Genomic DNA, 17,134 nt, shown 5'->3' on the forward strand with positions numbered 1-17,134 from the left:
TAAACCGGAATTTTTTCTAATCCGTATATAGTATACATCCGTATCATATAGCTCCCATATCACGGTGTCTCCCGATGTTCTATATTATAATGATTTTAGCAACATTATTCACCAGAATTGTTTCAAATTTGTTGTTTGAAGATCGTAGTGGATACTGCAACCTAAGACAGAAAATTGTGTGTGCAGGTCCACGTCTTCGCATAGCCCCCATATAATGGTACCTCTCGATATTCGGTATTTTGATGATTTCAGCGGTACCTCCCATATAACGGTACCTCCCATATTCGGTAATTTGATGATTTTAGCGACATTATCTACCGAAATTGTTTCAAGTCTGCTTTTCGGAGTTCGTGATAGATACTACAGCCTAAGACAGAAAATTGTCTGAGAGGCCACATCTTCGTATAGCCCCCATATAACGGTACATCCCGATATTCGATATTATAAAGATTTTAGCGACATTATTTAACGGAATTGTTTCAAAAGTGGTATTTAAAGTTCGTAATGGATACTACAGCCTACGAAAAAAAATTGCTTGTGATGGTTTTGATATATCCCCAATAATATAGTTCCTCTATATATTGGGTTTTCTGATGATTTGTGGGACACTATTCGCCGAATTGTTTCAAATTTGGTATTTGAAGTTCGTAGTAGATACAAAAGCCTAAGACAGAAAATTGTCTGTGCAGTATCACGTCTTCATACAGCCTCCATATAACGGTATCTCCCGATGCTCGCTATTTTGATGGTTTTAGCAACATTATTCACCTGAATTGTTTCAAATTTGGTATTTGAAGTTCGTAATGGATACTACAGCCTAAGACAGAAAGTTGTCTGTGCAGGTCTACGTTTTGGTATATCCCCCATATAACAGTACCTTTTATGTTCGGTATTTTGATGATTTTAGCGACATTATCCACCGAAATTGTTTCAAATCCGTATATAGTATATCCGTATCGTATAGCTCCAATATTACAGTGTCTCCCAATGTTCTGTATTTTAATGATTTTTGCAACATTATTCATCAGAATTGTTTCAAATTTGGTATTTAAAGTTCGTAATGGATACTACAGCATATTACGAAAAATTGTCTGTGATGGTCCACGTTTTCCTATAGCCCCATATAAGGGTACCTCACGATATTCGGTATTTTGATGATTTTAGCGGCATTATTCACCGACATTGTTTCAAATTAGTCATTTGAAGTTCGTAATAGATACTACAGCCTAAGACAAAAAACTGTCTATGCATGTCCACGTCTTCGTACAGCCTCCATATAACGGTATCTCCCGATGCTCGCTATTTTGATGATTTTACCAACATTATTCAATGGAATTGTTTCAAATTTGGTATTTGAAGTTCGTAATAGATACTACAGCCTAAGACAGAAAGTTGTCTGTGCAATACCACGACTTCGTATAGCCCCCATATAACGGTACCTCCCGATATTCGCTATTATCATGATTTGAGCGAAATTGTTTCAAATCTGCTTTTTGAAGTTCGTAATAGATGCTACAGTCTAAGACAGAAAATTGTGTGTGCAGGTCCACGTCTTCGTATAGCCGCATATACGGTTACCGCACGATATTCGATATTTTGATGATTTTAGCGACATTAATTACCGGAATTGTTTCAAACTAGGCATTCGAAGTTCGTAATGGATACTACAGCTTAAGACAGAAAGTTGTCTGTCCAGGTCTACGTTTTGGTGTATCCCCCACATAACAGTACCTTTTTATGTTCGGTATTCTGATGATTTTAGCGACATTATCCACCGAAATTGTTTCAAATCCGTATATATTATATATCCGTATCGTATAGCTCCCATATCACAGTGTCTCCCGATGTTCTGTATTTTAATGATTTTTGCAACATTATTCACCAGAATTGTTTCAAATTTGGTGTTTTATTACGAAAAATTGTCTGTGCAGGTCTACGTTTTTGGTATATCCCCCATATAATAGCACCTTTTTATATTCGGTATTTTGACGATTTTAGCGACATTATAAACCGGAATTTTTTCTAATCCGTATATAGTATACATCCGTATCATATAGCTCCCATATCACGGTGTCTCCCGATGTTCTGTATTATAATGATTTTAGCAACATTATTCACCAGAATTGTTTCAAATTTGTTGTTTGAAGATCGTAATGGATACTGCAACCTAAGACAGAAAATTGTGTGTGCAGGTCCACGTCTTCGCATAGCCCCCATATAATGGTACCTCTCGATATTCGGTATTTTGATGATTTTAGCGGTACCTCCCATATAACGGTACCTCCCATATTCGGTAATTTGATGATTTTAGCGACATTATCTACCGAAATTGTTTCAAGTCTGCTTTTCGGAGTTCGTGATAGATACTACAGCCTAAGACAGAAAATTGTCTGACAGGTCCACATCTTCGTATAGCCCCCATATAACGGTACATCCCGATATTCGATATAATAAAGATTTTAGCGACATTATTCAACGAAATTGTTTCAAATGTGGTATTTAAAGTTCGTAATGGATACTACAGCCTATGACAAAAAATTGCTTGTGATGGTTCACGTTTTGATATATCCCCAATAATATAGTTCCTCTATATATTGGGTTTTCTGATGATTTGTGGGACACTATTCGCCGAATTGTTTCAAATTTGGTATTTGAAGTTCGTAATAGATACAAAAGCCTAAGACAGAAAATTGTCTGTGCAGTATCACGTCTTCATACAGCCTCCATATAACGGTATCTCCCGATGCTCGCTATTTTGATGGTTTTAGCAACATTATTCACCTGAATTGTTTCAAATTTGGTATTTGAAGTTCGTAATGGATACTACAGCCTAAGACAGAAAGTTGTCTGTGCAGGTCTACGTTTTGGTATATCCCCCATAAAACAGTACCTTTTATGTTCGGTATTTTGATGATTTTAGCGACATTATCCACCGAAATTGTTTCAAATCCGTATATAGTATATATCCGTATCGTATAGCTCCAATATTACAGTGTCTCCCAATGTTCTGTATTTTAATGATTTTTGCAACATTATTCATCAGAATTGTTTCAAATTTGGTATTTAAAGTTCGTAATGGATACTACAGCATATTACGAAAAATTGTCTGTGATGGTCCACGTTTTCCTATAGCCCCATATAAGGGTACCTCACGATATTCGGTATTTTGATGATTTTAGCGACATTATTCACCGACATTGTTTCAAATTAGTCATTTGACGTTCGTAATAGATACTACAGCCTAAGACAAAAAACTGTCTGTGCATGTCCACGTCTTCGCATAGCCCCCATATTCAGTAATTTGATGATTTTAGCGACATTATCTACCGAAATTGTTACAAATTAGCTTTTTGGAGTTCGTGATAGATACTACAGCCTAATACAGAAAATTGTCTGAGAGGTCCACATCTTCGTATAGCCCCCATATAACGGTACCTCCCGATATTCGATATTATAATGACTTTAGCTACATTATTCAACGGAATTGTTTCAAATTTGGTATTTAAAGTTCGTAGTGGATACTACAGCCTATGACAAAAAATTGCTTGTGATGGTTCACGTTTTGATATATCCCCAATAACATAGTTCCTCTCTATATTGGGTTTTCTGATGATTTGATCGACACTATTCACCGAATTGTTTCAAATTTGGTATTTGAAGTTCGAAATGGATGGTATAACCTAAGCCAGAAAATTGTCTGTGCAGGTCCACGTCTTCGTATAGCCACAATAGAACGGAACCTCCCGATATTCGGTATTTTGATGATTTTAGCGACATTATTCACTGAAATTGTTTCAAATCTGCTAATTGATGTTGGCAATAGATACTACTACTACCACGTATTTTGATGATTTTAGTGACATTATTCACCGGAATTGTTTAAAATCTAGTATTTGAAGTTCGTAATAGATACTACAGCCCATGGTACAATAATATCAAGGTAGGGCTATGATACCATATGATTTTAATTTTGTTTATTTTCTTGGCTTAATATGTCATCTTTATTTGTTTATGTGTGTGTTTTCTTTTCAATAACAAAAAAATTGTTCTGAAAATATTCAAATTCGGGTATTTTCGAAATGTTTATTTCAACGTATGCATCGACAAAATCTAGAGTTTTTGTAGCGAAATAATCCTTTAGAGATATATAGTACATGATTTTGAAAAGAAGTGTTGTTGAGCCTTAGTCTGGAAATACATAAAGATCATATTTGGCTGGCTTAAGTCATGGGCTGGCTTCTTCGGATATGAACAAAGGAGTCTACGGCCAAAATCGAACTATGTCAACCTAAAACTACTTTGTTCATCTACGAAGAGCAAGCCGATGACTTAAGCCAGCCAAATATTCTCTTTATGTATTTCCAGCCTAAGACAGAAAGTTGTCAGTGCAGGTCTACGTTTTGGTATATCCCCCATATAACAGTACCTTTTTATGTTCGGTATTTTGATGATTTTAGCGACATTATCCACCGAAATTGTTTCAAATCCGTATATAGTATATATCCGTGTCGTATAGCTCTCATATCACGGTGTCTCCCGATGTTCTGTTTTATAATGATTTTAGCAACATTATTCACCAGAATTGTATTTAAGGTTCGTAATGGATACTACAGCATATTACGAAAATTTGTCTGTGATGGTCCACGTTTTCGTATAGCCCGATATAAGGGTACCTCACGATATTCGGTATTTTGATGATTTTAGCGACATTATTCACCGAAATTGTTTCAAATCATTTGAAGTTCGTAATAGATACTACAGCCTAAGACAAAAAATTGTCTGTGCATGTCCACGTGTTCGCATAGCCTCCATATAACGGTACCTCCCGATATTCAGTAATTTGATGATTTTGGCGACATTATCCACCGAAATTGTTTGAAATGCGGTTTTCGGAGTTCGTGATAGATATTACAGCTTAAGACAGAGAATTGTCTGAGAGGTCAACATTTTGTATAGCCCCCATATAACGGTACCTCCCGATATTCGATATTATAATGACTTTAGCTACATTATTCAGCGGAATTGTTTCAAATGTAGTATTTAAAGTTCGTAATGGATACTACAGCCTATGACAAAAAATTGCTTGTGATGGTTCACGTTTTGATATATTCCCAATAATATAGTTTCTCTCTATATTGGGTTTACTGATGATTTGAGCGTCCACGTTTAGGTATATCCCCCATATAATAGTACCTCTCTGTTTTCGATATTCGTATGATTTTAGCGATATTATTCACGGCTATTTTTTGAAGTTCGTAATATAACGGTACCTTCCGATATTCGGCATTATCATGATTTGAGCAAAATTGTTTTAAATCTGCTATTTTAAGTTCGTAATAGATGCTACAGTCTAAGACAGAAAATTGTCTGTGCAGGTCTTCGTATAGCCACCATATAACCGGACCTCCCTATATTCGGTATTTTGATGATTTTTGCGACATTATTCTCCGGAATTGTTTAAAATCTAGTATTTGAAGTTCGTAACAGATACTACAGCCTAAGACATGCAATTTTTTGTGCAGGGCCACGTCTTCGTATAGCCCCCATATAACGACGGTACCTCTCGATATTCGGTAATTTGATTATTTTAGAGACATTATTCGTAATAGATGCTACAGCCTAAGACAGAAAATTGTCTGTGCAGGTCTATGTTTTGGTATATCCCCCATATAACAGTACTTTTTTATGTTCGGTATTTTGATGATTTTAGCGACATTATCCACCGGAATTGTTTAAAATCCGTATGTAGTACATATCCGTATCGTATAGCTCCCATATCACGGTGTCTCCCGATGTTCTGTATTATAATGATTTTAGCAACATTATTCACCAGAATTGTTTCAAATTTGGTATTTGAAGTTCGTAATGGATACTGCAGCCTAAGACAGAAATTTGTGTGTGCAGGTCCACGTCTTCGCACATTTTAACGGTACCTTCCGATATTCGGCATTATCCACCGAAATTGTTTGAAATGTGGTATTTAAAGTTCGTAATGGATACTACAGCCTATGACAGAAAATTTTTTGTGATGGTTCACGTTTTGATATATCCCCAATAATATAGTTTCTCTCTATATTGGTTTTTTTGATGATTTGACGACACTACTCAACGGAATTGTTTCAAATATGGTATTTAATGTTCGTAATGGGTACTACAGCCCAAGACAGAAAATTGTCTGTGTAGATCCACGTCTTCGTATAGCCACCATATAACGGGACCTCCCGATATTCTTACAGCCTAAGACAGAAAATTGTGTGTGCAGGTCCACGTTTCAAATTTCGCATTTGAAGTTCGCAATTGATACTACAGCCTATTACAGAAAATTGTCTGTGATGGTCCACGGTTTGGTATTACCTCTCTATATTCGGTATTTTGATGATTTTATCGACATTATTTGAGCGAAATTGTTTCAAATCTGCTATTTGAAGTTCGTAATGGATGCTACAGTAAGACAGAAAATTGTTTGTGCAGGTCCACGTCTTCGCATAGCCCCCATATAATAGTACCTCCCGATATTCGGTATTTTAATGATTTTAGCGACATTATTCACCGGAATTGTTTAAAATCTAGTATTTGATGTTCGTAACAGATACTACAGCCTAAGACATACAGTTTTTTGTGCAGGGCCACGTCTTCGCATAGCCCCCATATAACGGTACCTCTCGATATTCGGAAATTTGATTATTTTAGCGACATTATTCACCGGACTTGGTCGTAACAGACACTGCAACCCACGACAGAAAATTGTCTGTGCAGGTCCACGTCTTCGTATAGCCGCATATACGGGTACCGCACGATATTCGGTATTTTGATGATTTTAGCGACATTATTCACCGGAATTGTTTCAAGTTAGGCATTTGAAGTTCGTAATAGATACTACAGCCTAAGCCAGAAAATTGTCTGTGCATGTCCACGTGTTCGCATAGCCCCCATATTACGGTACCTCCCGATATTCGGGATTCTAAGACAGAAAGTTGTCTGTGCAGGTCTACGTTTTGGTATATCTCCCATATAACAATACCTTTCAATATTCGGTATTTTGATGATTTTCGCGACATTATCCACCGGAATTGTTTCAAATCCGTATATAGTTTATATCCGTATCGTATTGCTCCCATATCACGGTGTCTCCCGATGTTCTGTATTATAATGATTTTAGCAACATTATTCAAAAGAATAGTTTCAAATTTGGTATTTGAAGTTCGTAATGGATATTGCAGCCTAAGACAGAAAATTGTGTGTAGGTCCACGTCTTCGCACATTTTAACGGTACCTCCCGATATTCGGCATTATCCACCGAAATTGTTTGATATGGTATTTAAAGTTCGTAATGGATACTACAGCCTATGACAGAAAATTTTTTGTGATGGTTCACGTTTTGATATATCCCCAATAACATAGTTCCTCTCTATATTATTATTTTTTTTTTTTTTTTTTTTTTGTTTTTTTTTGAGGATTTGGCGACACTATTCAACGGAATTGTTTCAAATATGGTATTTAATGTTCGTAATGGATACTACAGCCCAAGACAGAATATTTTCTGTGTAGATCTACGTCTTCGTATAGCCACCATATAACGGGACCTCCCGATATTCTTACAGCCTAAGACAAAAAATTGTCTGTGCAGGTCCACGTTTCAAATTTCGCATTTGAAGTTCGCAATGGATACTACATCCTATTACAGAAAATTATCTGTGATGGTCCACGTTTTGGTATATCCCCCATATAATAGTACCTCTCTATATTCGGTATTTTGATGATTTTATCGACATTATTTACCGGAATTGTTTCAAAATTTTTATTATAAGTTCGCAATAGATACTACAGCCTAAGACAGAAAATTGTCTGTGCAGTTCCACGACTTCGTATAGCCCCCATATAACGGTACCTCCCGATATTCGCTATTATCATGATTTGAGCGAAATTGTTTCAAATCTGCTATTTGAAGTTCGTAATAAATGATACAGTCTAAGACAGAAAATTGTGTGTGCATGTCCACGTCTTCGCATAGACCCCATATAATAGTACCTCCCGATATTCAGTATTTTGATGGTTTTAGCGACATTATTCACCGAAATTGTTTCAAAATTGCTATTTTAAGTTCGTAATGGATAGTACAGCCTAAGACAGAAAATTGTCTATGCAGGTCCACGTCTTCGTATAGCCGCATATACGGGTACCGCACGATATTCGGTATTTTGATGATTTTAGCGACATTATTCACCGGAATTGTTTCAAATTTGGTATTTGAAGTTCGTAATATATACTACAGCCTAAGCCAGAAAATTGTCTGTGCATGCCCACGTGTTCGCATAGCCCCCATATTACGGTACCTCCCGATATTCGGGAGCCTAAGACAGAAAATTGTCTGTGCAGGTCTTCGTTTTGGTATATCCCCCATATAACAGTACCTCCCGATGCTCGCTATTTTGATGATTTTAGCAATATTATTCACCGGAATCGTTTCAAATTTGGTATTTGAAGTTCGTAATAGGTACTACAGCCTAAGACAGAAAGTTGTCTGTGCAGGTCTACGTTTTGGTATATCCCCCATATAACAGTACCTTTTATGTTCGGTATTTTGATGATTTTAGCGACATTATCCACCGAAATTGTTTCAAATCCGTATATAGTATATATCCGTACCGTATAGCTCCCATATCACGGTGTCTCTCGAGGTTCTGTATTTTAATGATTTTTGCAACATTATTCACCAGAATTGTTTCAAATTTGGTAGTTAAAATTCGTAATGGATACTACAGCATATTACTAAAAATTGTCTGTGATGGTCCACGTTTTCGTATAGCCCCATATAAGGGTACCTCACGATATTCGGTATTTTGATGATTTTAGCGACATTATTCACCAGCATTGTTTCAAATTAGTCATAACAGTTTCCATATCAAGGAGGAATCATATGTCACTAATTTCATCAATCATATAATCATATGTCACTAATTTCACTGGACGTTTCTAAAGCTTATGACAAAATAGGCGTACATGCCGTTATTAATCAATTAAAATCATGGAAACTAGGCCCCTCTATAATTTCATATGTTTTTAATTTTATGAAAAATAGACAAATAAAGGTTAGAGCTAATAACAATGTTATAAAATTATTTCCTCTTTATAATGGAATCCCACAAGGATCGCCACTTTCACTTTTATTATTCCTTATTTCATACAACAAACTATGTAATGTTCTAACTAATTTCAAAAACAAAAAGTTTTGTGCACATGCAGATGATTTTATTATTCTAAAACAATTTCCTCGGAATGCTCACGAATGGGATTTAAGCCCAATTATGCGCAATATAAATCAATGGTCTCACTATTCAGGTGCATGGTTATCGGTAACTAAGTGCAAACATCTGCACATTTTTCGAAGAAAGAATTGTAAAATATCAATTAATATAGTTGAATGTCCAATACTAACAGCAAAATCGATGAAAGTTCTTGGAGTTTATTTCAACTCAAGATATGCATGGACTTCCCATATTGAATACCTCTTTACATCATTACCCAAACGACTTGATATTATAAAATGTTTAAGCTGTAATAAATTTGAATATAATATTTGTACCATTCTCTTAGTAATTAGATCCTTAATAATCGGTAAAATTGAAGACGGAATATACATATACGTTTTCTTCAAAACAAAACTTAAATAAAATTTTGTATAAATGCTTTTCGAAACGAAATCTCCCACTTTAGAAGATATCCGAGACAATGCTATTAAACGTCTCTATAAAAAGATAATATTCTGCGGGGAAACCCCAAACTCTAACTCCATTAAAAAGGGCCTTAAAAGAAAAAGAGATTATAGAATAATACCTACAAACAAAAGAATAATTGATTTTAGCAGAAAAACCGACTTACCTATAAAGATTAAAAATTACCAAGTTCCAACAATTATTTAAAATACTTAAATGAATCCATAATAGATAAACTTAGCCTATGTAACAAATTATCAACACCTAGAGAAATGTTCATTCAAGCTTTCCGACAAATTTAAAACAAATTTAAAAACTTTAAATTCATCTGTACTGATGTATCGAAGAAGGACGATATTACTGCTTTTGCTATAACTACAGATACTACAGTTTTATACAATGCTTTATTGCCACATCGTTTCTCGTCAGTTTTTTCTGCCGAAATAATTGCAATTTATTATGCAATTGATTATGTCAAAAAATAAAAGAAGAACATATCATTTGTACAGACTCGTTAGCTTCTATGAAAGCCATAAAGAATATAAACAATAATGACTATTACCCTAAACACATCAGAAGTAGTCTTATTAATTATGAACCTTTAATAAAGATTATGTGGATACCTAGTCCTGGCGGTATCAACGGTAATGAATTTGCTGACCAAACGGCAAAAAAAGCTATAAATTCCCCTTTAACAACTGTTGACAATTTTATGTATAGACGTTAAAAAACTCTTAAAAATAGTTATGAATACAAATTTATTTCATGACTTTACAAAAACAGCTGAATATTATAAAAAGGTAAATGAGGGAAAAATACTTTATCTGACTACCTAAACTATAACAATTTTCAAAACTTAGATAAAGTCGATATTACCAAATTGATACGGGTCAGATTAGGTCATACAAGAATTACTCACGGACATTATATGGACAAGACAAGTCCACTAACGTGTTTATTTTGTAATATCGAATATGTTTCGATCGAACATTTATTGGATAATTGCACATTTTTTGAGACTGTTCGAAGGACTATTTTTAAAAACGTTGCACTAACATCTACTTTGAATTTCCTTCAGGATGAACATGTTTTGAATATGATAAACTTCCTTAAAACAACAAATCTGATTAAAACGATTTAGCAATGTAATTAACCTTATCCCCATTATTGTTACATATGGCTTAAGACCTTAGCTGACAGGCCATATCCCTTTCTGTATATTTAGCCTGTATTTTTTTACTTATAAGTTAAATTTGTAATAAATAAATTGTTTGTAACTTGCTCTTATATCCCACCTTCATCTTCACTTTATAATAAGCATTTATCAGCAATAAATTTAATCACTTAAAAAATTAAAGATTCCGATCGCATCCTGATTCTTGGTGATTTTAATATGTCTTCCATTAGGCGTTTTTCAATGCCAGATCCTTATGCTTTGATTCCTTTGCCATCTGAAATGAACAGCACCCAGTTTATGAAATAAACAGTGGGAAAAATTCGTATGGCAAAATTCTTGAATTGGCATTTGTGAATATAACACAGCATTTTGATATATTCAGAACTCCTCCAATATGCACTCCTGAAGATACGTACCATCCAACTTTATATATATCCATGACTAACAGTTATGTAATTGAAGAAAGTCAGTCCGATTCTTTTTAAACTCTCCTGAATAACAAAAACAAACTAATATTCTAATTCCTCCGTAAATTGAGCTTCTGTGTGCCTGTGTAAGAGACATAAAGATCTGGAATATGTAATTAATACATTTTATGATATTTTAAATAGATTTAAACTGCTATGTGTTCCAACTACTAGAGTTTAAAATTCTAAAAAATATCCATGGATAACCCCTGAGTTATAAAGTTTGAAAAATGTTTAAAAAAAGCTTTTTCGTAAGTATAAAAAATCAGGTGCTAGATCTAGATATACTTTAGAGTCCCGTAGATTGTATAATCTTTACCTCGACAAAATTAAAAATAATTTAAATCCAATCCTAAATCTTGATTTTGATTTTGTTACCCTAAAACGAAAGCTATCCTTAAAGCCCTCAGTATTGAAATATAACAATAAAGAATTTCTCAAAGGCACAGATATTGCTGAATGTTTCGCAGATTTTTTTTTGCCACAACCTATTCCAATACATTTCGCCAATTTAAAAATTCGTATCCTTATAAGTTATCACAAGCTGATCAAATTTGTATGCCTTTTCTACAACGTCAAGAGGTGTCCAATAGTCTGCGATGAAATGACCAGGCCCGGATGGCATACCTAATATAGTTCTTAAATATTGCTCAGAAACATTTGCTTTTCTTTAACTATATTGTTTAATTATTCTCTTAAATTTGGTCACTTTCTTATATTATACCTTCACATAAGTCTGGTAGTCTTAATAATGTGTCAAATTTTAGAGTTGACACAAGTGTCATTCTAAAATTGTTCAAAATATAATTACTGCAGTTATTTCACTGAAAATTCAATCTTATACAATTTACGTCAACAGTAATAAAATAATTTGTTCAGTGTAAACAAACTGACACAATTTATACTAATTTTAGTAAAGCTTTTGATAGGGTTAACCATGAACTCCTCATATATAAATTAAATTATATTGGTTTCAACACAAACTTAGTCAAATGGATATCATCTTACTTACAAGATAGATCACAACTAGTTTTGTTTGAAGGGTATATATCCAAATAGATACACGTTTCATCGGGTGTTCCGCAAGGAAGTCACTTTGGACCGGTCCTCTTTCTTTTATTTATCAACGATTTACATAATTCCATAAATTACTCGAAATTGTTAATATACGCAGATGATGTTAAATTATTCATCTGCCATAATTGTGATAAACAAGCTAGTTTACTTCAAAACGATTTAGATAGCCTTTTCCAATGGTGCAGGTTAAGTTGTATGGATTTAAATTTAAGAAAATGTAAGCTTCTTCAGATCTTCTTCTCTGATATTGCAATATAATATTGACGGTCATTCATTATCAACTGTAGATTCATTTGTCGATCCTGACCTCTTGATGGATCCAAAATTAAATTTTAAAAGCCATGTAATAACAATGTTAAATAAAGCAAATGGCGTTTTAGGTTTTGTTAAACAGTTATTAACGCCTCTTGTTAGACCTATATTGGAATACGGTTCTGTTGTATGGGATCCTCAGTATGCAATATACTCAGATAAAATAGATTCCGTGCAAACATAATTTCTGCTATTTGCCTTAAGAGCTTTACATTGGAATAGTAATTTTGTTTTGCCTTCTTATGCTAGCAGGCTAAAACTAATTAGATTGCCTACACTTAAAAGCAAACGTATTAAATTGAACTCCATGTTTGTACTGAAAATACTAAATGGTAATATACATTCAGATTTCCTGATCTTATCTATTAGAATAAATGTTCCGTTTAGATCTAATAGATACTACCAATTATTATATTCTGATTTTCACCGCACGAAATGTGTGTTGACTTTAATTCTGTGTACTGTAATGTAGATTTTGGTATGAGTTTAGACCAAAATCTACATTATAGTACACAGAATTAAAGTCAACACACATTTCGTGCGGTGAAAATCAGAATATAATAATTGGTAGTATCTATTAGATCTAAACGGAACATTTATTCTAATAGATAAGATCAGGAAATCTGAAGGTATATTACCGTTTAGTATTTTCAGTACAAACATGGAGTTCAATTTAATACGTTTGCTTTTAAGTGTAGGCAATCTAATTAGTTTTAGCCTGCTAGCATAAGAAGGGAAAACAAAATTAAGTTATTAAATCTAGAATTTTTTGTTTTAAATATTTAAAAAACAAGTTTAATTATTTGACAAATAGCAGATGAATTAGATTCAGTTGCTAGTTTTCAATTTCCTACTAATTTTCCATTATAATGCGGATCATGATGTGTACGCGATCCCTGCGTAAAGAGAGGTCGCACCCTCGGTCGGCAGGGGTTGGAATTTGAGGCGTGGGAACGTTCGATAAAAAAAACTCTTGGCTCTCCTTCGAACCTTAAGTATTTATTTGGGGCAGAGGAACTGGTCACATCTACTTTTTAATATCTAGATATATAATATAAAGTGATTTTAGTTACTATGATTATAACTGAAGGACTACTGCACTTATGATGACAATTCACTCCAATTCTAGATGACCTGAAAATTATAAAACCAAAAAATCGCAAACAAATTATGGAATTTTTTTACTTCTAAATTATATAGTTTATATTTTAATATTTTTATACCTTCCACCATACTCTGTGGGGTATATTAACTTTGTCACTCCTCGAAATACTCATATTAGACTCAACAAAGTATATGTATACTCTTGATCAGCACATTTTTAGTTGATATAGCGTTGTTCGTTTTTCTGTCTGCATGTTGAATCACGCTATTTTTCGAACAAATTTAGATATATTTTGTAAGTAGCCAAGTTAAGTTTATAAATCGGCCATGTCGGTCCATGATTTCGTGTAGCGTCCATATAACAGTAAATCTAATATTACCGTACCTCGGTATTTTGACGAGTTAATCGAGTTAAACGAGTTAAAGTTCGTGACGGATTCCACCTCCTCTGGCAGAAATTTGTTTCATACAAGTGAACTTTATATCCTTATCTCCCAATATTCGGCATATTGACGAGTTAGATCACATTTTCTGTATAATCCACGTTTTCTTATAGATCAAACTTAACTGTACGTCCCTATGATTTAAGCCACATTTTCAAACGGAATTGTTTAAATTCGGTACTTAGGGTTTGTAATGGGTTCTACTTCCTGTGGCACATCATTGCCTTTACAGGTTCACTTTTTGCTACAGCCCAACATGATTTTAGCCATATATTCCAGGGGAATCGTTGAAAAGTCGGTATGTAGAGTATGTAATGAGTTCGGTCGTCAGTGACAGAAGACTGATGGAATGGGCTCATTACTTTTTATATCTCTCATAAGGTGCAACCTCCGTATTTTGTCAAATTATTAATATATTAAGTTTGTCATTCCGTTTGTAAATACCTCGAAATATAAATTTCAGACACCATATAATATTTATATTCTTGATCAGCATAAAACTCCATGATTCAACGATGTCCGTCACTCTAGCTTCTGAACGAAATGAAGTAGTTTAATAAAATGTTTAGATATGCGTTAGGTCTGTATTGAGTGATGAAATTGACCGTAAATAGGCAGTGTGTGTTCCTATTATATAAGAACCATCCTTCCATATAACTGTCAATACACGTCTAAGTTTTGGCATATTTCTCATATAACTGTACCTCCAGATATTCGGAATTTTGATGATATATCTCAGACTTTCCTTATAGGTTTTACATCCTACGGCGGAAAACGTCTTCGTATAGCTCTCATATTACGGTGCCTCCCTATATTCGGTATTTTGGTGATTTCAGCGAAGTTATCCATGGACATTGTTTCAAATTTCGTATTTTTGAAGTTCCTAATGGGTACTTCCATATGCAATTATTGGTCTTCGTATAGCATCCATATAACGGTACCTCCCATATTCTGACTTTTTAAGCCAAATTTTTTAATAAAATTGTTTCAAATTCGGTTCATTATAGTAGAGTATATTAACTTTGTCATTCCATTTGTAACATCCTTAAATATTCGTCTTAGACCCCATAAAGTATATATATTCATAATCAACATAAAATCCTAAGTCGATTTAACGATGTCCGTCTGTCCGTCTGTCCGTCTGTCTGTTGAAATCACGATACAGCCCACATTATTTGACGTAGAGCTCCAAAATTTAGCAGAGCTATTTGCATTGTGTATAGCATGGTTGGTATTGAAAATGTAATATATCGCTCCACGTTCTGGTATAGTCCCCATATAACGGTACCTCCCGATATTCGGTATTTTGATGATATGTGTCACATTTTTTCACGGATTTGTCTGGAAATTGGTATTTGTTGGTCATAATGGGTTCGTGCACTCTTAATACAAAACAATATCGAACCTAACTTACATCAACTCGCTGTTAACATCAGAGAAGCAAATGTGGATATTCAAAGCCAGAAACGATATTCTTAAACTTAATTTCAATAATATACAGGCAAATAGGAATCCACTCTGCTCTTTATGCAACTTGATGGAAGCTGAAAATCTTTAACATTATCTTTGTATAATTCCCATATTTAAAGAATTTAGAATTATGTTCTTCAAAAAGACACTGCTGTCTGACCTGATAAATATTTTTTTGATGGATATATTGTATAAAAACTTGCGATATGTAATTGAAAATTTGTACACAATATAGAAATCAGCAATCTGAATTTAACTTTTGAATCCAAATTTGTATCTTCAAATATGTCTTAAAAAACATAAGCTACAGACAGACAGCCATATTCTATTGTCTTATTGATATTTTATCATTTAATAATTTTCTATTTAATATTATATATACTTTTAAAAAAACACTGTGACGAATGTGAAACAAAAAATATTCTACTACTACAAATAGTTTGTAACTGAATTTATCTTAGGTGTCGAAACACATATAGGTCCATGTTTATCTATGGTCCTGATAAAACGGTATCTCCATTTATCCAGTATTTTGAATATTTTAGAAACATTATTCAAAAGAAATATTCCAATTAGTTATTAAAAATTTTTATGGCCCTATATTACCGATATCTGGATTTATAACGGAATTGTTCCAAATATTTTATGTGAAACACACATTACATAACAACTTCAATAGGTGAATATCGAAACATTATTTAAGCCACATTTTCAAACGGTATTGTTCCAAATATGGTACTTTATATATAACAACTGCAATAGCTGAAAGTTGTCAAATGTCAATGTTTTATTTTTATAAGCATACGCCTCGGTCGAACTAAACACTATGTTACTTGTTTAAAATACACTCATAAATAACTACATAACAATGATATTTGGTACGAGATGTCGCCTTATTTATCGGAAGCTATATATTTATTTTAATCGATTTCCACTTAATTTGACGGAGGTATTTTTCAATTAACACTTCTATAGGTTACATGTAATGACTTTGAGAGGACTTAAATTGAAATCGGTTGAAGGATATAGCTATATCTGAACCGCTTTTCACCAAAAGATCTCGACAGATTTTGGCAAAGGTATTTGTAGGATCTATACGATTTGTTCTACTGAAAATCATTATTATGGAGGGCATTGTACGGTTTTGCGACTTTAATATCAAATCGAATGAAACAAATATATGTGAGCAGTAGCTATATCTGTACCGATTTCCACCAAATTGTACTTAATTTAAGCTAAATTTAGTTGCATTTATTAAAATTTGGTCATATACCAAGAATTTTTCATCAAAATCATCGCGATCGCTTCATCCATATGAGGCAAACCTTTAACCAAAAATCAACATGTACCACATTGAAATATTCAGTAATA

At 33.7% G+C, this 17,134-nt stretch overlaps 1 protein-coding gene across 2 annotated transcripts in view; it reads right to left on the minus strand.

Annotated features, from left to right (window-relative positions):
- The window catches only part of LOC109612410 (potassium voltage-gated channel subfamily H member 8), a 1,874,382-nt gene that overhangs the window by 1,746,310 nt on the left and 110,938 nt on the right, over positions 1-17,134 (minus strand). The gene's annotated exons all lie outside the window — the stretch shown is intronic.

This window comes from Musca domestica, unplaced genomic scaffold (assembly GCF_030504385.1).
Source record: "Musca domestica strain aabys unplaced genomic scaffold, Musca_domestica.polishedcontigs.V.1.1 10, whole genome shotgun sequence".
Classification (NCBI taxonomy): domain Eukaryota; kingdom Metazoa; phylum Arthropoda; class Insecta; order Diptera; family Muscidae; genus Musca; species Musca domestica.